General features: G+C 40.7%; 1 protein-coding gene, 1 long non-coding RNA gene and 1 pseudogene across 2 annotated transcripts in view; all 3 read left to right on the top strand.

Moving 5' to 3' along the window:
- Positions 1 to 22,417, top strand: part of LOC115257242 (allatostatin-A receptor-like) — a 346,314-nt gene that overhangs the window by 64,174 nt on the left and 259,723 nt on the right. The window lies entirely within an intron of this gene.
- On the top strand, positions 7,670 to 10,120 carry LOC134285441 (uncharacterized). The gene is made up of 2 exons (XR_009996374.1): positions 7,670 to 9,250; positions 9,306 to 10,120. It is a non-coding gene; the product is annotated as an uncharacterized LOC134285441 (long non-coding RNA).
- On the top strand, positions 14,998 to 21,165 carry LOC134285228 (N6-adenosine-methyltransferase non-catalytic subunit-like; annotated as a pseudogene).

Raw genomic sequence — 22,417 nt, forward strand, 5'->3', positions numbered from 1 at the left:
CGAAAATAGATCAGCTGAATACAGCTATTTTGCATTGTTTACCTTTCGCACCCGAATTCGACAGTTGGTGTACTGAGCCTCAGTAAAATCGATTACCGAAACTACCGAAATAGTTCTGCTGTTCTATTTTCGTCAAAAAAGTGCTAAACAGGCAATTCGGGATTGAGTTTGCAGGAAGTCTATGAAAACTAACAATATGTTAAATGAAAGCTTTGAATTAATATATTGTGGGAAAAATGCAAGAACCGGACAGCCAAAATAACTAGCTTATGCCAAAACTGATTAACATAGTAGATATATAATTTTTGTCCTTTTTACACCATAACCATGAATACCAAGTACTTTGGAGCAAATTTGTTCGACTGATTAATAGATATTAGACAAAGTGTTTCCCGCTGATTTTCTTATCCATTTGTTAATCGATTCACCATCTTTTGGCAGTTAACAGAAGATACAATATTCCAGAATATGTAAGCTATTTTTTAAACATTCCATACAAGATTCTAGGAGGTGTCTGGCCAAGTGTCTGGCATTTCTGGTAGTTCAGTCCATGGTCCATGATGCTATTTCGGAAACCAATTCACTAGATGCCAAATCCACAATATTTTCTAGAACTTTTGATCAATCACACAAAACAAATATGTTAAATACAAATAATACAACGATAAGTTTAATAAGTGTAAGAAGGGTTCTGTTCACCATAGGTGGATTAAATCGGACTTAAAAAAAACACTACACCGTCTTCAACCAGAGATTGTACAGACTGAATAAGCACTAGGGTAATTGTTCCCATCGTTGTGGTAGTACCTATTGTTGCGGTAATGGCAATTGAGCACTTTTTCGACTGAAATGTTACCAAAAGGTATTTTTAATAGATGTATGGGGCTTAAATTATGAGATTGCACCATTTGTTTGCTTAAGATTTGCCCAAAAACCTATTTAAAAAAAATATTTTCCTAAATGTGTTTGCTGCTGTGTTCCTATTGTTGCGGTAGTGTTCCTAATGTTGCGGTATCCCATATGATTTCAATGGGATACCGCAACAATAGGAACAAAATACCGCAACATTAGGAACACATACCGCAACATTAGGAACACAATGTTCTTTCAGATAAAAACGAATAAAATGCTCATAACAACATCAAAGTGGCAATATATCGTTAGTTTCCCGTAGATTAAGGATGGATTTTATTATTTTCAATTCAATCCATGTAAAAAGTTTGCTTGGGGCGATACAATTGTGGTTTAAACATGAACCCAGCGCTTAACTCCTCCATGATCGGATCAATTACCCTAACATTAGACAACGGACATCACACATAACCACCCAGTGGCCCAGTGGAGAATTTTCCGTTTAATGAAAAGATTTCCCCGGTTGGAGCGGGAATCGAACCCACACTTCGAGGCTTGCGAAACGCCTAGATGGCTGACGCCTCTGTCTAACCGCACGGCCACAAAGTCTATGTTTATTAGTTTCGCAATAAATTGTCGATTTTTTTTTAGTGAACGAACGTTCATTACCTACTGTATGGCTGCTAAACTTTCCCCATCCCAGAATCAAAATCGATAGAAACTATTCAACCTGGTTGATAAATGGAAATAATTTTTGCCATATAGGGTATTTGTGCCTATCTTAGTCTCATTAAGGATGTGCAACATGAAAAATCACTCACAGCGCAATGTATACGCTTCAAACTTAATGATACAAACCTTTAACACACGTGCTCACTTCCACTGTTGATCTTACGATGCACTAGAGTGGGATTTACCTTCAATATTTGATTTAATTGCGATCACAAATCGCGAGCCACTCGCACCTATCTTCAGCACACCGTAAAATTTTCATCTCATCGCGGTCCACCGGGTGGCCCCTTATTCATCTCAACAGTATTGACAGCAAATCCACAACCACTCTCACATTTTCTCATCGTAGAGCACTCTGCACTCACCCACTAACGCACTCCCTTTCCCTAGCAGGTGACAGTTTCATTGTGATTGTTTTCCTCTCTCGCAAAGGAGAAGTCAAAACAATGTGCGGCGCGACGAATCGTCTATGCTCGCTCCCCACGTTTTGCACTCGCATACATTCACAGCTGATTGGCAAATCAGTGCTGCCGAACTGGATGATAGTTCGTAAAGCTTGAGCGGTAGCAGCATATTTAGATGAAAACCAAACCAAATATTTTGAAAGAAATGACGTTGGAAAATGAAATTATTGATCGATTTGCGTAGAAGTTCGATTACCAAGATGTTAAACCAAGAAACGACCATATTCTGATTGAAAAAACATCGTATTTGTAGTGACCAAATCTCATTCAATTAACTACTTGTTTCTTGATGTCTGGCACCGCTGTGATGCTTGCTTTGGTGCTTCGGCAGAGATGTGCGCCGCGGTTAAAACATCATTTTTGGTCGTCGGCGGCGGCGGCGTTAAAAATGAGAATTCAATATTTCGCTCTTTTACATCTCATATAGCGAAACATTTTAACAAACTATACTTTGCATATGAGAATGTAAATACACTAAAACCTCAATTTATGCATGTTATTTTAATGCACTTTTTGCACCTTTTTTATGACCTGCATAAATTAAGGGAAAGCTACTCAGAACCAATATTGTGCATAAGAATATTTAATAATGACGGTAACTATTGCAACGGCGGTTAAAGGGTGTTTATAAGGGTGAGCAAATGGAAGTCACAGGGGAGTTTCAGGGGGTTCCCAGGGGTTTCCGCGAGGTACCAGGAGATCTCCGGGGGGTTTTCGGGGGTCTGAGGGGGTTTTCGAAAGCATTGCAGTGAGTTTCAGAGTATTTTCGACGGGGTTTGGAAGCGTTACTGGTACGTTTTCGGGGGTTTCCGAGGATCTCACGTGCGTTAAACGGGTGCAAGTGGGGGTTCAGATTCGTTACATTGGGTCCGAGGGGATTTTAGAGGAATTTTGGAGGCATTTCAGGAAGTTTCAGAGCATTTTTGGCGGGATTCAGAGGCCTTATGGAGGGGAGGTTTTCGGGGGTTTCGGAGCGTCGCAGGTGCGTTACATGGGGTACGAGGCGGTTTAAGGGGAATTTTGGAGCCATTTCAGGAAGTTTCAGAGCATTTTCGGCGGGATTCAGAGGCGTTACGGAAGCGTTTTTTTTTTTATGCACAAATTTCCCTCATTTTATGCCTTTTTTAATTTATGCACCCCCAGCCATGTGCATAAATTGAGGTTTTAGTGTAGTAACTTGTAATTGCGCACTCGTATATAGTGCGGCAGACAATTAAACGTTCCATAATAAATAAAAAAATCCATAAGGCGCAGTCCACAAATTACGTAACGCTCTTGGGGGAGGGGGGTAGTATGGCCAAGCGTTACGGCCCATACAAAAATTTTTGGATTTCCATACAAAAAAGCGTTACGGAGGGGGAGGGGAGGTCGCAAAAATATAAATTTTAGCGTTACGTAATAAATGGATGCTGCCTAAATAATTCTTAAGTTATGGCATGAATTGAATTATTAGAACCTGAATGCTTCAGATTTCATTACATCGGAGAAAATTGGGTTGATTTTGAAATTCCTCACATTTTGTATGTATGTAATGAAAAATTGACGAAAAATTTTAAACCTCATTTACTTGAAAGTGGGTTTTTGTCACTTACACCTCTTTGCTTCTAACCCCCTCAATTATAAACGAACGTCGTTATGACGTCACGCAGGGAAAAGCATGCATGCTGTCATTGCATGCTTTATACACCTTGTGTGAAGAATATGATATTTGCTAGGATTTTTATATGATGATATATAAGTGGCTATAAAGTAACTAAAATCTCAACAGGATCATTGAACGAAATATTTTGTTTATTCGGCAATGAATGACATGCATTCATTTTGGGAGCGTTTAAACTTAAATCGATTATTTTCTGAAGATTATTGGGGAAATTCTAAGTTCGGCGGCGTGATGAGTTTTAAGCTGGCGGCGTGCTAGAAAATCAAAACATCCGGCGGCGTGAAGTAATAAATCTCGACGGCGCACATCTCTAGTCCTTGAGACAAAATGAGATGAATATAGGTACTAGGCCGAAGAAGGGGGCTTTTACCCTATCACGTTAAGGATAAAAAGATAAAGCACAATGTAAAGTAAAGAAGCAATATGAATCACAATCATTAGCATTGAGGATGCTTATCATTGCACCCATACACCAGGATGGAAATTGGATTTTCATGAAGAACAATGCCCATTTCGTAAGCGGATACGTTTTTTAAGCCTTTTATCATATTCTGCATTGTTCATAAGATGAAGAACCAAGATCAAGCAGCCGGTGCTATCTTTGTGCATTTGAAGAAGAGCCAGGAAAATCAAATCATCAAAATGTATTTCTCATCTGTGTACAGTATGAGGTTCATCATTTAGTCGTTGTTGAATGGTTTGCTACACAAGTACACTTCAAATGGAACAAAAGTTTTCCCCAAGTTAGTAATCGTTTCCTTTTTTGTGGAAAGCCGTGTTAGCTTTGAGCAGTAGCTTGAAATGTTTGCTTCGCAAACATGGACTGTATAACACTTTAAGACCTAAACAATGATTCTGCTGCAGCCTTTTAAAGCGCAAGCATAGATTGAAAATCAATTATTTAATACGAGCCAATATGTCTGCGCCGGAGTCGCGGGGGTTCGGCCTGCATCATTTGTCAAATTTTCTCCACAAAAAGCTTAAGTAGTCCATCCTATATTTTCCATTATCGGTGGGACGGCCGGCCGATGCTGGTGAACCCAGGCCGAAACAACAGAGAATAATTGCAACTCATCGCTGCCTCATAACTACAAGGCAGACAAGGATCCCGATGTGGGAGGGTGTAAAGAGCGTGATAACCTAGACCGCTTGTTGCCCGTTGTGTATACATTTCGCGGCCCAGTAGCAATAAACTGTACACGCTTTATTTTGGACAAGTGAATTGTTATCGGATCAGCATGCTAAAAGTGTCTTTGAATGTGACTAGTGACATCAACATTTTTTATCCTTCTCGCTGTTGGAGGAAATTAAGCCTCTGTGTCCAGTAAGCTGAAGTTTGACATCAACTATAGATGGTTCGTAGATCTAAAACATAACTCACCCTTGTGACAAATACTCATTAGTATGGGACACGCTTGTATGGGAAAAATAAATCCTCGCTCCAGTCGACTATTTAGATCCCTTTTAGGTCCCATATGAACTGTACAAAATTTCAGAGCAATCGGTGAAACTATAATTTAGCGCAAGCGGTTCAAAGTTTTCATAGGATTTACTATGGGAAAAGTTACACTTTCAAACAAAAAATCCTAGAGGTCACCCTTTGTCTCCTTAATTCAAATCGATCAATGCTTTTTGTATAAAAATCATTTATGAAACTTTCCTTTGAAGACCGCAAAACGATTGGGTGCTTGTGGAAAAAGTTATTGATTTATTACCGATTAGTGATCCAACGACAGCTTTTTGTTTTGTTTTATCAGCAGCACTGCTGCTGCCGTTGTTGCATGGGGTGGCGGGAGGCATCACCACCCCCAGAAACAGCAGCAGCAGTGGGAACAGTGGGACCTAAATGGAATCAAAAAAGTCGACTGGAGCGACAATTTGATAATTGTCCCATACTAATACTCATTTCCGAGACAACTTCATGGGGATGCAGAGGACCCTCAGTTTCTGGTAGCAATTGCTGACAAAGACCGCCAGTTAAGAGTTGCATTATGTGGTTGCATGCTTAACTGGTTGTGCAGTCTGGGAACTGTTGTTCTTCTGACTTCAGCTAGATTGAGGAGGTACGTCTCGAGCGTCTGTTCACCAAGGAGGTGCGGCTCAAACAGCGTCTGTTCTGGCATCCAGCGGCTGAGTATGAAATGCTCCTCCACCGGAAGCTATGCCTAAGGTGGCAGCCCCGTTATGGTGGATAGGCGACCTTAGGCCAACAGCCAACTGTTTCCGAAACCCAAAAAACCGTTACTGCAACCGAAAATGAAAGATTACGAACTGATTCAACGGCAACAACTTTCAGAGGAAACAACCGACAAGAATTGGAACTTGGAATGTATTAACCCTTGCCCAGCAGGGTAAACTGACACAACTAGGCAATGAGGAATGCCGTATGAAGCTTGATATCCTAGGACTGAGCGAAGTCCGTTGGCCGAACTTTGGAGAACATAGATTGGCGTCGGGTCAAATTCGACTACACTCTGGCCTACGAGGTGAACACGCTCCTCGCCACCGTGGAGTTTGTTCTGCTTAATGAGAGGATAATTGCAGCCAGATTCAGAACACGGGTTCGAAACCTTACCATGGTCCAATGTTACGCGCCAACCGATGCTGCCGAAATTGCAAGATAAAGAAAACTTTTACAGTCAACTGAATGCTGTCGTGGACAAGATTCCGAAAGGTGACATCAAGATCCTTATGGGCGACTTCAACGCAAAGGTTGGTTCCGACAACTCAGACTATGAGCACGTCATGGGACGCCATGGACAAGATTCCGAAAGGTGACATCTAGATCCTTATGGGCGACTTCAACGCAAAGGTTGGTTCCGACAACTCAGACTATGAGCACGTCATGGGACGCCATGGTCTCCGAGAAATGAGCGAAAACGGAGAGCTGTTTGCAGAGTTATGTGGCAACAATGACATGGTGATTGGGGGATCGCTCTTTCCTCATCGACCAGTGCACAAAGTGACATGGATTTCCCGTGATGGCGTCACGGAAAATCAAATCGACCACATCTGCATCAACCGAAAATGGAGACGGAGCCTTCTTGATGTGCGGAACAAACGTAGCGCCGACATTGCGTCATCATCACATCATCTCCAATCGGCGAGATTCGACATCGACAGGAGGAGAAAATCGGGCGCCGGTTCAACACACGCCGACTGGAAGACGCTGCGGTGAAAAGGTCCTTCGTCGAGGAGCTAGAGCACCGTGCTGCGAATATCCCTGAAGGTGGAAGCGTAGAAGATCAATGGAGCACCATCAAGAACGCCTTCATCGCCACCGGCGAGAATAATTTGGGTGAGCTACGCACCCGAAGAAAGCAGTGGATCATAGATGATTCCTGGAGGAAGATAGAGGAGCGAAGGAACGCCTAAGCCGCGATAGAACGAGCGAAAACACGAGGAGCCAAAGCCGTAGCCCGTCAGCGCTATTCGGTTCTCGAGGAGGAAGTGAAACGCTCATGTAGTCGGGACAAAAGAGCGTGAGCGGACTCCCTAGCCGACGAAGGCGAGAAAGCTGCAAGCACAGGCGACATCCGTCTCACGTCGTCTTATTGGGACCAATATGAATGCTACGATGCCCGTTAAAGACACGTCTGGACAGTTACTGATTGACCCGGCTGACCAGTTGAAACGCTGGTTCGAGCACATTGGAAACTTTTGTCAAGTGTCGGCCACGCCATCAACACCTCAGCATGATCCACCAAGGATTCAACGCATTACCCTTGTCAACACCGCAGCTCCATCAGTGCAGGAGATAGAAACAGCCATCCGTAGCATGAAATCGAACAGGGCCCCAGGGGTCGATTGCATATCAGCTGATATGCTCAAAGCTGATCCCGTAGTATCCGCACAACTGCTGCATCAATTATTCTGCAACATATGGGAAACCGCGACATTTCCGACCGACTGGATGCAAGGCGTCTTAGTCAAGGTACCCAAAAAGGGTGACCTTGACCGTATGCGATAATTAGCGGGGCATCATGTTACTGTGTATCGTTCTCAAAGTCCTCTGCAAAGTGATCCTTTACCGGATACAGGAGAAGATTGACGCAACTCTCCGACGAAAGCAAGCAGCATTCCGTGCCGGACGATCCTGTGTGGACCATATTGTCATGCTCCGTATTATTCTGGAGCAAATCAGTGAATTCCAATGGTCTCTCTACCTGATGTTTATTGATTACGAGAAAGCTTTCGACCGTCTCAATCACGAAAACATGTGGGAAGCCCTCAGGCGCAAGGGACTCCCTGAAAAAATCATCGGCTTTATTGAAGCACAGTACAGGGCATTTTCGTGCAGAGTACTGCACAACGGTGCGGTGTATTGTCCGATCCCATCCGGTTTGTTGCTGGATGGAGATCTTTCAATTCGGCTCTCGAAACCACCATGGGTGCTCAGGACTGAAAGTAAGTGTGCAAGTGCTAGAACAGAATAGAAAAGGAAAAGATTTCCCCATTATTCCCCACTCCATGAACAGTGGTTCTAATTTTCGCTATCATATCACCATGTCCAAATCATAGCTTGTACAGCCCTAATAGCGTAAAGCGTTCCACCAGGGCAGACCTCGTGTCATGCTCGGGAAAGCATCATCGGTACAAATAAATTAATTAAAAAAGATAATAAATCGCTCGTTTTTATGTTGGCGCTGGAAGTGCTTCAGGATTACAAATGAATTGTGTGAGAATGGTGTACCATTTCACAGCGCACCGCCAGAGAGGGTGTAAGTGTGTAGATACTGAAATCCAGACTGTATGGGTGATGAAGCGGTGGAATGACAAATAGAGCTTCCGTATCCGGTGCCCCTTGCTTCCTGCCGGAGATAGACGTTCTCTTCATCACACGGGTGCACGAAAACGAACGGAAAAGATAAAACCCTTGCACTAGTGAACGAACACATCACAACCACCAGTCGTCGTCGTCGTTTGCGTTGTGTGTAGGAAACAGTGAGCCACCTTGTTCAGGCCAGTGCGCTTCACCCAGCCGCGCTTCGTGTGGTGTGTTCCACGGAAAGCTGGCTAGATTGTGAATAAGTAGATGAAATATGGGAATAAAAGTGCTTTCTCATGCTTCCGGTCGGGTACGCGGGACGACGACGGCTACCACGGGGACTAACGAAGTTATTATGCATCATCCCGACAGGAACATCGGGGCACGGAGAGTGCCAGTTCAGTGGGTCACCCGGCGCGTTGCTGTCGTATCGTGCTGTCAGGCACGCGGCTGTGGGAGGATTCTACAAAGTATGTCACTGGAATTTGTGTGTTATTTTGCATGATTACATACATGCATAACTATGAAAAGGTTGAAAGTCAATTGTTCGGAGTTCTGATACGCACTAAGAATCATAGTAAACAAATTAAATTTTAAATGACATCGTGCACCAAGATATAATCACTTCGCCTTGTGGTGAGCTGAAGGCAGTTGTTCCTCGCACATCCAGCTTTTCACTGTGTCTAGGGGCCCCGTTGCATCTGTTATGGCTATAAGGAAGATGGAGCACAGTTTTGGATTTTATGTTGATACCAGAAATGCATGGGTAAAATGGTGAGTTGATAACTTTAAAGCAGCGTCCAAAATAGCTCAATTTGGTTCATACAAGTTCCTATCTCATGCTTGTACGAGTCCACCGATGATAATTACAGCCAGCTGAGAGTTCTGCGATTCCGGAAAATGAAGAAAAATCGAACGAAACAAGACCGCATACGGGTATTTAGCAATACTATGTTGAGGCTGAGGGTGACGAGTTCGATTCCCAGTCGGTCCAGGATAATTTCGTTACGGAAATTAAGATTTTTGTTATTTTCCAGGGTGGTCTAGATAATTGGAACAATTATTGTTTCGATAGAGCACTGCCTGTGGGTGGCGTTTCACAATCGAATCAAGTCTTAGGTGATTTAATCAATGGTTATGGTGTTGTTAGTTGCTGAGCTGCCGGTACGTTGTTTACTCGGGCCTGAGGGACGACCGCCTCGATATTTTCGTCCGTCTCGGAGAAGTCCTCGTAAGTCGCGTTGTAGTCGATGCTTCTCTGGATGAGATTCTTGATGATAGTTGAGCCACTTTGTTTTTTTTCGCCGAATATCTATTACAAGTTTTAATTTTGTGCAATGTACCTTTTATAACTTGTTAACTTTTCTCGACAATCTTTCTTGATTTTTATGATGTTGATGTCCTCTGTGTCGAGAAAATCAGCAAATTATTCAGAATTGAACAGGCGATTCAGTTGGTTACGATGATGATGTCGATAAGGTCATGACACAATGATGATGGTCAGTTCAATATTGGGGACTAAGAATATTTATCTTTTGGACAGGTAGAGTAAAGTGGGGCAAAAGTTCGAGTGGGGCAAGAGTTTCTTTTGAAGTTTTTGAGCTAAATTCAAATTATTTCTTTCGGGTGTCAAGGTTGTTCGAACCATTTTTGAAAAAGGGTCTTTCACTCCAAAAATTATGAAAATTGATCAATAATTCGAGAAGTTATGACAAAATGTTGGTTTTTGATGAAAAAATTGTAACATGCGATGGCCCTTCCAACGCATGGAATGAAATTCTAATGAAATCGAATTCGATATTTTATTTTGGGGCGTAACTAGGAATATTTTGAAGATGCTCTAGCATGTATAACTTTTTGCAAAAAAGATTTGGAAATCGTATTTTACACATAGTGGGGCAAAAGTTCGAATTGTGGTGCAAAAGTTCGAGTCATGTGGCAACTTTAGGTATAAACCTAAAATTCTGCAAAATGTACATATTATCTCTAATAGTGATGGAATTAGTGAGAAAATTCGATTAAAGTTGAAAAAAATGTTGTTTTATCTGAATTTGGCAGAAAACTACTAATTTTTGGTGTAGTAAATTTAACCCTGATTTGAGTAAAATCCAAATCGAATTTTAAAGTGTATTCCAGTTCTAACATCAAATATTAAGTGGTTTCAGGTATTCCTATTACCAAAGTATCAAAATACTGTGCTACGGTTAGCGAAATTCCACAAACACTAGATTCGAACTTTTGCCCCAGTGGTGGGGCAAGAGTTCGAATGAAACACACACATACAAAAAGTGTTGTAACTCAAAATTGAAAAGATATTTGGCGTAACTTTGTTCAGCAAAATTTTAGCTCATGGATGGTAGAATCACCACACGGCATTTATTTATTTTCATCTGCTTCGATTTCTTGTAATAGGTTGAATTATCAACTAAGGTCGAACTTTTGCCCCACCTTACTCTATGGATAATCTACTTTGCTACTTCTGACATTAATGCACTATACACTAGACATGTTTACATTTTAGAAAATGTCTCTAATTCAGCCGGTCAAGCGAATATCATAATTTTCCTGCTAAAATGAACTTCTGGTAAAATTTTCAGCTTGATCGACTGTGATCCCGATGTGCTCCAAGTCAATTTGGTAATTTCGGGCTATTCTTCGCATTAAAAAATCATAACTGCTGAACGGAAAGACATGCAATAAAGATTATAGCTTGAAATCAAAGCTTATCATATTCAACAAAAGTCGTTGATACATACATGTACAATTCTCACAAGTTTTATCAGTAATAAATTAAGTCGGCACCAACATTTCAAAAGGGCGTAACTGCTTTTGCAACCAATGCCTTCTCACAGAGCTGTGGGTCGTATTTCATTAATCTCACACAATTAACATCCATTAATCGAAAGAGGGGGATTTTATCTTTCTATTTGTGCTAGTGGATTGCTCGAGAGGGATGGGATACGCTCCACAGCTTTGTGAGAAGGCATTGGTTGTCAATGCAGTTACGCCCTTTTGAAATGTTGGTGCCGAAGTTTTGTTCCAAATGATCCCAAAAAAAATCTGTGTCTTAAAATCAAAATGGCCTGGGAAGCATGAATTGGTGAAATTCTCGGAGTTGAAATACCCAGGAGATAGTTCTCAAGACGAATCCCGTTCAAGATAATTCAGCAGCTTTTCGGAAGAAATTATTAAAAATGCTGGAAGACATGCCACACGCCATCATCCACCATGGAGGACAAAAAAGCACCAAGTGGCATCAAAATCAACAAAAATGGGCACATTAGAGCTTTTTACGGCATCATCAGCATCGGCAGCCATGTTGGATATGTAGCTCGAAATTTCAAAGTGATAATTCTCTGCCACCAAAGCGAATCTATATATATATATACAGGGTGTTAGGTTTGTGAGTGCAAACTTTGTAAAGGGTGATAGAGGACCACAAATGGTGAAAAAAATTGTTCTACGCATATGGTCAAATCTCAACCGTTTCGTAGTTATTGAACTTCCCATGTTTTTGACTCTTATTGCCTCAACTGGCTATAACTTAAAAATGGTCAAACTTATCGCAGTTTTTTGACCCTTATTCGAAAGATCATTGAATTTTCTGTCAAATGGCATCTTTGAATCGATTGGTTTAGTTAATTAACTAAGTTTTCTAGAGCAAATAGCTCAAAAGTAGTATGTTTAAATTTGTTTTTGTCAATTATCTTTGAAAAATGCGTAATAAATTGAAATTTCTTCTTAGGTAAAGTTGTGGTCCCTGTTCCACTCTACAATTCGTTCTTTGATATCAAACTTCTATCTCTCATCGTTTTCTTGAAATTTTGATTAAAACATCGCATTTCAGATCATAAATTTGCAGCTGTTAAGGAAAACACTTTTCTGCGCACTGTGCTGCACGTTTAAATCAAAATTGCAAGAAAACGATAAGAGCTAGGAGTTTGGTGTCAAAGAATGAATTGTAGAGTAGAACAGGGGCCACAACTTTGCCGAAAAAAAATTTTTAATTTATTACGCATGTTTCAAAGATAATTGACAAAAAACAAATCAAAACACACTACTTTTGAGCTATTTGATCTAGAAAACTTAGTTATTTAACTAAACCAATCGAATCAAAGATGCCATTTGATAGAAAATTCAATAATCTTTCGAATAAGGGTAAAAAAACTGTAATAAGTTCGATCATTTTCAAGTTATAGCCAGTTAAGGCAATAAGAGTCAAAAACATTGGAAGTTCAATAACTACGTAACGGTTGAGATTTGATCATATGTGTAGAACAATTTTTGTCGCCATTTATGCTCCGCTATCACCCTTTAAAAAGTTTGCACTCACGAACCTAACACCCTGTATATAATGCAGTGGCATACGTGGGACCACGCATAACTTGCGAACGGCAGGTACGATTCGGGTCATCTTGGTTTTATTCTGTTAGTTTTCACTCAAGGAAGGTTTATGAGGTGAAGAACATGGAGAAACTGAGATTTTTTGAAAATTGATTTTCCATGCAATCCGCGTACCGGGACTTGGTCTTGAAACGTCAAAAAACGTAGTAGGCAAGACAAAGTTTGCAGGGTACAGCTAGTATTCTTATGAAAAAGTATCATCCTATTTGCTCACTCGCAGTGATTGCGATGATACTTTTTGCTGCGTGGCTGCAGGATTGACCGGTTTTTATCACTTCAAAAACGCGAGGCAAAGAATCATTGAAAAGCAAAAAATTCAATGATTCGTGTGAAAGCTTGGTGATGCATCATGACACCTTAGCCTTGATTTTTCCTGCCAAACGGTGATTGTTCTGGTTAAATTTCATTGATGAATCAGAACAATTTGAAAACAGTCATCGTCATCAGCAATGGACAACCAACTAACGTGCTAATTTTCTCCATTCGATAGGCGCGTTGTGGTGCCTTTTTGCCCCCTTTGGTGTGTGATGGCATGTGGCCTGTCTTCTAGCATTTTTAATAATTTATTACAAAAAGCTTCCGGGTAACCTCGAACGGGATTCGTCGTATGATATTCTACATGATCATCTCATGAATATTTCATCTCCGAGAGTTTCATTATTCCATGATTCCCAGGCCATTTTGATTCCAATATACAGATTTTTCGGTTCCACTTATTTGTTTATTTGTTTATTTATTCATAATTCAACTGACTTAGAAGTCTTATTGAATAACTTAAATCTATAGATACAAAACTGCATTGAAGACATACTAACTACGAACAATTATTGCACACAAAAAATTATTACATTGCACAATCATAGAGAATTTACTTTTTTTTCAGAAATAAAAAGCAGACCTACACATAATAATCACATTCGACACAGTTGACATCATAAAATATCATTAACATTCAGTAGATACACAGTATTTGAGACAAGCAATAAAATAACTAGTCACATTCACTTAGAACAAAACTTAATTTATTACTGATTTATTACTGCGAGAATTGTACAAGTATGTATACGACTTGCGTGGAATATGATAAGCTTTTTTTCCCGCTATAATCATTATTTTATGTCTTTCCGTTCAGTAGTTATGATTTTTCCAAGTGCAGAAAAGCCAGAAATTACCATATCGACTTGAAGCACATCGAAATCTTTATCAACCAAGCTGAAAATTTGACCAGAAGTTCGTCATAGCATGAGAATAATAAAACTCGCTTGACCGGCTGAATTTGAGATATTTTCTAGAGTGTGAACATGTCTACTACATATACACGTTACATGACTTATCACACTCTTGAACAGAATGGCGAGAAATCCAAGTTTTTCCGATGTTCTATAAAAATATGGCAAAATTCTATGAAATCTCAATGCAATATAACCGAATTAGATTAGAATGCATCTACTTAACTTTCTGACTACAGTTTCAGCATAATTTGACCACTTTGGGCTTCACAACACTTCCTGCAAAGCCAGGAGCTTGAGGGATTCAGGGAGCTCTAGGAGCGTAGCTGAAACCCCTCTGAAACACACCGAGACTCCCTGACGCTCCCTTGACAATCCGTGATTCTCTTGGAGGTATCCTTAATCCTTTTTCTGTCAATCCTGAGCGCTCATGGTTGTTCAGAGGGCCGAATTGGAAGATCTCTATTACACCTAATACATCAGAGCTGATCAGAGTTATTTTCGCAACCCAAATGCAACCCAAATAAGTAATGACACGTACCATTTCATAGTTTTTAATGAATTTTATAATAATACATTCACTTAGCAGTGAGAAACAACCAATCTTACAGACTTTAACGAGATTTTTTTTAAGTAGTACGACCATTCCATAGAAAATCGATATATGTAGTGTGTCCCCGAACATCGTGATACTTGGTGGTTTTGTAGTTTATTCACCCTCAAGTGATCGCGCTGTTGTATTTTGTACACCACGTTGAAAAAAAATCTCGCTTTTTGTACTCAGCATTAGCGTGGTGCTGAGGGGAGTCGTCCGAAGTGATTTCGTCGTGCGGGTTCGGAGTGTAAGCGTGGTGATCGGATTTTTGTGCCATTTCAACCACGCTGGCGATGGCTCAAGAAATCCACCGCCAGTCGTCCGAAGTGATTTCGTCGTGCGGGTTCGGAGTGTAAGCGCGGTGGTTGGATTTGCGCGCCATTTCAACCTCGCTGGCGGTAGAATTTCGTCCGTTCGCTGGCGGTAGAAGTTCGCGCGCGTTTGCTTCGGTGGTTCGATTTTTTCTTTTTCTTTTTTGTATTCGCGTCGTAGATCGAGTCGGTTCCGAATTTTTCGCTTCCCGTCGCGCTAGTTCCCCATACACTTTTAATTGATAATAAATATTTTCTTTCATTTTTTTTTGCATTTACACAAAAGAGTGAAAAGTGTTAGTTTGGGCTCGCCGGTCGAAAAAAAAAATCCGGGCGCCGACAAGTGAGTCGCGTTCAGTGTATTTCTGTGTGGAATAGACTAAAGGTTTCTGCTCACTTGTGGAGTGGAGACGCGCGATAGAATTTTCTTTTTGCCTAGTTCTTGCGTCGAAAAGTGGTCGGTTGTTAACGGCGTTTTGTGTATATTGATCCATTGTCAAATCATATCACTAGGGACAATGGAAATTCGCGATTTCGCGGAAGCCGCGAAATCCGCGAAATTTGCCTCTGGCTGCGAAATGTGAGAAATCCCGCGAAATGCCGCGAAAATTGACAGAAGTGTGAGCATGCCTTATAAATTTCCATAAATTTCAGCTTTTAAACATAAATTGACTGATATCTTTTGACAATAGTAAGTTATACACGATTCTGTATCGCATAATACAAGTTTACTGTATATTCAATGTATGCTTCTTTTTTAATTTTTCATCAAATTTGTTACTTTTTCGATTAATTCATGATAAGACCTCTAAAAACCAAGTGAATTATTTATTTGGCATGCAAAATTAGAGTTTTCTTCAGCAAAACGGTCAAAAATATGGGACCGCGACAGTGCCGCGAAATTTACATTAGCAGCCCGCGAAATTTAAGAAATTTTACCGCGAATTTCCATTGTCCCTACATATCACCAACCATAGGTGACTCCCGGACTGACAATGTACTTTACCCTACTAACAAAAAATTCCTTCCTGAGACAAACGTGGAGATGCAGCGATTCGCGGTCTTTATAACAACGTTTGTCTTACTAACATTCCCTCCCATCCTCGATGACCGTAAGGACGTGGCCGGCGCCGTTATTGACCCTATTAAAGTTGAGAGCTCTCGAACTGTGTACATTGAGAATAGTAAGCTAGTCCTAAGCGCTATTCATTGGTTCCTTATGCAATTTTGATTGTTCTGGTCAATCACGGAGTAGCAACTACGAATTGTGCGGTCATCTATGCTCATGCTCATGCTCAGCATTTGCGTGGTGCTGAGTGAGGTGGCCAACCGCGCGAGTTACGGAAGGTTAAAAATAATTAAACCTGTATTTTTTTTATTTCGTCATTAGGGTGACCAATTTTATGATTGAAACATCAAGATTTCTCAAAACCTTTTTTTTTAATCACAGCTTTCCAGCTTTCAGTTGACAGATTTGTAACTTGTTTTTTTGTGCTTGAAAGCTGTTGATTTCTAGTTTCCAGCAAAAATACTTTGAGAGGGCCAAATAGTGTTTCTAGGCAAATAATATCATATAATAATATAATTATCACGATTTTTTCAAAGTGTTGCAATGTTTGAAACCGGAAACATCCGGAAGGTTTTCTTTCTTTTGAAAGAGGAACAATAGTTTCATCATACACTAAAAAAAGATTTCCCGGAAACAGCCGGAAAATCAACTTAATTCATTTTGATTGTGCGATAAAGGATTTCATTTAATATTTTTTTCATTAGTTTTCATATATTGTATGGAAAACTTAACGTCAATTTGTTTGGGCTTCAAATAAACAGAATAACAACATTGACCTTTTTTTAACAAACTGCATCGTTGAATTGATTGGCAATCAATTTTATTTACTTTGTACGGTCCAAACTTGCACACGCTGTGAGTTATATCGAAGACAACGACCAAAATTCAGTTTCACTAAACCTCTTCTGATAAGCGTAAACAAAACATTTGGACACTGCTTAGCTGTCAAACGATTACATGAAAACTACACTTGGCCAAAACACAACGGAAAACCCAATTGATTCATTTTGAGTTTTTTTTACTTATGATCAGGTTTCGATATGATTTAGGTACTCCAATGTGCTGCGTAGAGTGTGGTCGACCCATCTCCACTTTCGCTCCCGAATTTCTGTCGCTATCGGCTTGTGATGGCATCGACGATGGAGCTCCACGTTGTAGATTTAGTTGTGAGGCCACCAGTCTTGTTAGCGATCACAGTCTCTGATACCTTTTTGTCGATATTCATCTGCCTTTGTATCCAACATTCGCAACACAAGCAATCAAACTACTGTACGGAACAAAAATGTCGAATGAATGCGCTTGACCACGATTGCGTCTTCGGGAGATGGTTCGGTTTTTGTTATTCCTGTCTTTCCCATAAAGAGAGCTGTTTTGGATAAATGTAGGGTAAATGTACCAATAGTGGTGCTATTAGTAGCTCCTTGTAGTAAAATAATTGGATAAAATTGATAATACCCCAAAATAAAAATTCTGAAAACGTTAATCGGTAGTTTTTCACTTGAATTTGCTAGGAAAAATGTAAAAACCATTGTTTATTTAAGTTTTTGCTAATAAATTACTTGCACCAACTATAGGTACACGGTTCCTATTATGGAGGTAAAATTTAACATTGGTTCCTATAGTGGCGCATCCCATTGAATTCTTATGGGACCCACCACTATAGGAATACTACCACCACTATAGGTGCAAAGGAGCAAAAAATTTAAGGAAAATAATTGTTTAAAATAGGGTTTTCGGCAAATCCTGAACACAAAACTGAATTAATGTTAATAATTAGTTATGATGCATCTATTAAAAATGTCATTTGCAAGCTTTTTGTTCGATATAGTGCTAAATTGGCACTACCACCACTATTGGTACTACCTCCACTAAGGGAGCTTTTACCCTATTGGGTTTCTTGTCGATGTTAAGACTACTGTGATAATTTGAGAATCCACTGAATCATCATTTCACACTAATCAAACTGATTTTGTTTACCTGTAGTGCATGCGACGTCCCTAATATGAACGAGGGGCGATTCACTCATGTATTTTCGATGCAGCCCTGTGTATTGAAAATCGAATTGGAGTATTTTTGGTGTAATAACGTGTATTTTTTGCATTAGTGTATTATTTTGCACTTTTGTGAATAAATTATAATTAATATGTATTTATGCAATTATTGTGCATTTTGCGAATAAACGTGTATTTTTAATCGATTTTCCACACTTTGCATTTAGGACTTGAAAGTTTGTAAACAAACTTTCGATTGCTGCTCTAAGTCAAAACGACGAATTCTGGAGCTCGATTTGAATAGGTCGTAGGTGCTTTTGTCGATATAAAATTCGATGAGTTTATTTTAGTCATTGTAGCAATATGGCAGATATTTTGCAAACATTTAATGATGGAACAGAAAGCCTGTTTTGTGAGGATTCTGCTGTATGTATAAACTATGCTAAATTACAACGGTTTTCGCTATAATAAGCGAATCCAACTGATCGAATTTTTAATCGACAAAAGCACATACGACCTATTCAAATCGAGCTCCAGAATTATTACAATATTTTCGTAATTTCTTTAACAAACCCGACAATCGTTCCTGATCCTGTACCCGAATAGACCATGTAAAAACCTCCAGATTTACGTCACTGCTGAGAATTATACTGACAAGTTGGTTTTTTTTTGAGAAAGCAGGAAAGTTTATTTTATGTTTCCTTCCGGATTTTTTCTGGTATTTTCGAGGACTTCCCACAGAAGTTCTTCCTTGGATTCCTCGTGGATGGCCGCAGAATTTTATCCGGGACGTCGGACTGGCCGACCGGTTGGAGGAGTACCCGAAGTGGCATGAACTGATTCGCATGAAAGATAGCTGATATCGGAAACGGCAACTCCAATGTACTTGAGACCTCGCTTGAGAGCCGTTCTTAAGAGTTTCGATCTGAAGACGCTCGGAACGAAGTTTGACGTGATTCTGATTGAGCCCCCGCTGGAGGAGTACACCCGCGGAGGAGCAGCTGTTGCGGCCGGAGCTCCACGAAATTTCTAGTCCTGGGATGAAATTCTTGCCTTGGAGATTAGAGAGGTGGCAGCCCATCGTAGTTCTGTGGTGCGGTAGTTCCGAGGGTCTGGACATGGGCCGGAAATGTCCTCGTAAATGGGGCTTTCGACGGTGCGATGACATCTGCTGGATTCAAACGAACATCGATTCCCCGCGGCATTCGAAAATCTTCGAACCAAAGGCTGTTTTCCAACGTACGAAGCAACATTGCATGATGGGGACAGTTCGGCGCTCCACGGATGGCGACTTCATTCATGCCAACGTGGACATCCATCTTATGATCATTTCCGAAGAAGCAGAGTTCGCACTTTTGCGGAGATTCCTCCAGGAGTTTCTCTTGACTTTCCTCCCCCAGCTCTTCCTGATGTCTCCAGGAATTCTTTCGTGAATTCTTTCAAAAATAGGCTTTATTCTCCTGTTCTTGCTGGGATTCCTCTAGAATTTTACTCTTGAGATCCTTCTGGGACATCCCCTGGAATGCCTTCTGGGGTTTATCCACAAATTCCTCCTAACTTTCCCACAATGATCATCAGAGGGAACTTTTGTATCAATCCCACAAGGCATCTTTGTAACAACCCGAATGAAACTCCTAGAGGAAACTCCAAGAAGAAGTTCCTGGAGGAATCGTAGAGGGAATTTATGGCTAACCTGACAGAATTTCAAAATAAATTTATTTAGCAGAAAATTGCTTTAAAGGAACCTCTGAAAAAAGTTTTATAAGAAGAACCTTCGAAGAAATTTCTCTGCAAGGAATCTTTGAAGGAAACCCTCTTCAAGGAATCTGAAGGAATTCCTCTTGGAGAAATCTAAAAAGAAATTTCGCTGGGAATATTCACAAGAAATAATCTTCGTTGGTATTGACTTGGGGGAATATCCCAAGAAGTTCCTTGGACGAATCTTCACAGACATTCTTCTTGCATGCACCATTCTCCGGAGTGATTCCTCTTTTATATAATGTGGGAAGCTATATGCTATAGTGAACTCTTCCCCCCGCATCGCAGTCAGCATTCTTCACATATGGTCCACTAAATGCTGTATTTAATCCGCCACAAGTTTATCTTAAAACTTTAGAACCATAGTACATTACATTCCCGACCGAAACCGAAACCTCCCCATGCTTTCTGCTTACGGATTGTACTCAGGGATGTTCCGGACGGAAGTTTCAATTCTATCCAGTTCCAGGTAGATTGTCAGTCTCAGTGTCTGTCACAAAATCATCTCATCATTTCTGAATTCCTGTATTTATTGCACAATAAGATCCATTTTGCACATAATTACCATAATTGAACTGAAACGTGCTGAAACTGTATTTTTCGTGTACTGGAACAGATTTGCATTTTTATTTTGAATTGGCGTATTTTTTGGAATATGGCGTATTTTTTAGTACTGTTGTATTTTTCGCATTTTTCGTGTATTGGAGAATTTTTGCACTTTTATTTTGAATTGGTGTATTTTTTCGAATGTGACGTATTTTTTATGCAGTTTTGCATTTGTTGTGTATTGATGTATTTTTGTGTATTTTTATCATTCGTGTATTTTCACTGCAGTAACGCAGTACAGTGAATCGCCCCTCGAATATGAAATCAACGGAACTTGTACGCTGCGAAGTCGTGTGCGAAATTCGACTGTGATGATAATGAATTTCGGCCGAGTCTAAATGGGTGCAAATGTCGCAATATGTGCGGAATCAATTTATCACACACGAATAAACTAATATTATACCAATCTTAGTCAAAATTGGCTGAAATCTTGCGAAAAGCTGGAATCAGACAAATGTCATCGTGTCAGACGCAAGGTCAGATGACGTTGATTTGATCCACTTTTTTGTTTATTGATCTTCGTTCTGCCGCTCAAGTGTGTGTTATGTCGAATTCGTTTTTGAACCTGGGTTGGAACTGGATTGGCGGAAAATGTGTAAACAAACAAACGTCAAACAAACTCAATCAAACTTTAGTACAAGCGAAACCGAAGTCGGGTTGGGGTTGAAACTGTGATCTCATCCAGTTCCAACCCAGGTTGGAACTGAATTAAAAACGAATTCGACATTAGAGGTAGCGGTCGCATTCGAATGAAACAAAGCAAGCTGACACCCGACCGCGGCAACGAAACGAAGGTAGTGAAATGTGTCGAATGTTTACAAACCTGGAGGCCACCATGCACGAATTATACACCGCGGACATCTATTGATGAAGAGCTACAACCGTTGAGTGTTCTCCGCTGATCCACACCAAGTTTCACTGGCGTACAGCAGCACAGATTTCACGTTCGAGTTAAAAATTCGGATTTTGGTTTTGCATACATTTCTTAAACTCTTAAAGGCAGCCCTCGCCTTCTTGATCCGTGAACCTATGTCAATCTTGGTGCCACCATCGGCCGCCATTTGGCTACCAAGACATTGGAAGCTCTCAACAGTACTCTGCATATCAGAGCGCTATTGAGCTAGGAGAGTAACGTCATCAGCCAGTTCGAAGTCATTTCGGTGTACCATGGTAATGGGCTGCCACAGCAATCCACGATTTGGTTCACGATCAATCGCACCTACTAGGATCCCAACAATTACGATGAGGGACAGTAGCGGTGATAGTATACATCTTTGCCACACTTTCGTGATTAGAGAAATTCTTGAAGTTCATTGATTTGTTCCTAAATGATACGGAGCTTGATAATATGGTCCACACAGGATTGGCACGGAATACTACTTGCTGTCACCGGAGAGTTGCGACAATGTTCTCCTGTATCCGGGTAAGGAATATTTTGCAGAGGACTTTGAGAACGATGCACAGCAACATGAAACCTAACCTAACGAGGCGTCTTAGTAAAGGTGCCCTTTTTTTGGCACCTTTACTAAGACGCCTTGCATCCAGTCGACCGGAAATGTCGCGATATCTCATATGTTGCAGAATAACTGATGCAGCAGTTGTGCAGATACTACAGGATCAGCTTTGAGCATCTTGGCTGATATGCGATCGACCCTCGGGGCCCTAGTCGATTTCATGCTACGGATGGCTGTTTTTATCTCCTGTAATGATGGCGCTTCAGTGATGACAAGGGTAATGCATCGAACCCTTGGCGGATCGAGTGTGCTCGAACCAGCGTTTCAGCTGGTCAGCCGGGACTGTCAATAGCTGTCCAGATGTGTCTTTCACGGGCATCGTAGCATTCATCTTAGTCCCACTGCGGCTTTGGCTCCTCGTGTTTTTGCTCGCTCTATCACGGCGTTGACGTTCCTTCACTCCTTTATCTTCCTCCAGGTGTCATCTGTGATCCACTGCTTTCACTGGATGCGTAATACCCAAA

Source organism: Aedes albopictus, chromosome 1 (genome assembly GCF_035046485.1).
Source record: "Aedes albopictus strain Foshan chromosome 1, AalbF5, whole genome shotgun sequence".
Lineage (NCBI taxonomy): Eukaryota > Metazoa > Arthropoda > Insecta > Diptera > Culicidae > Aedes > Aedes albopictus.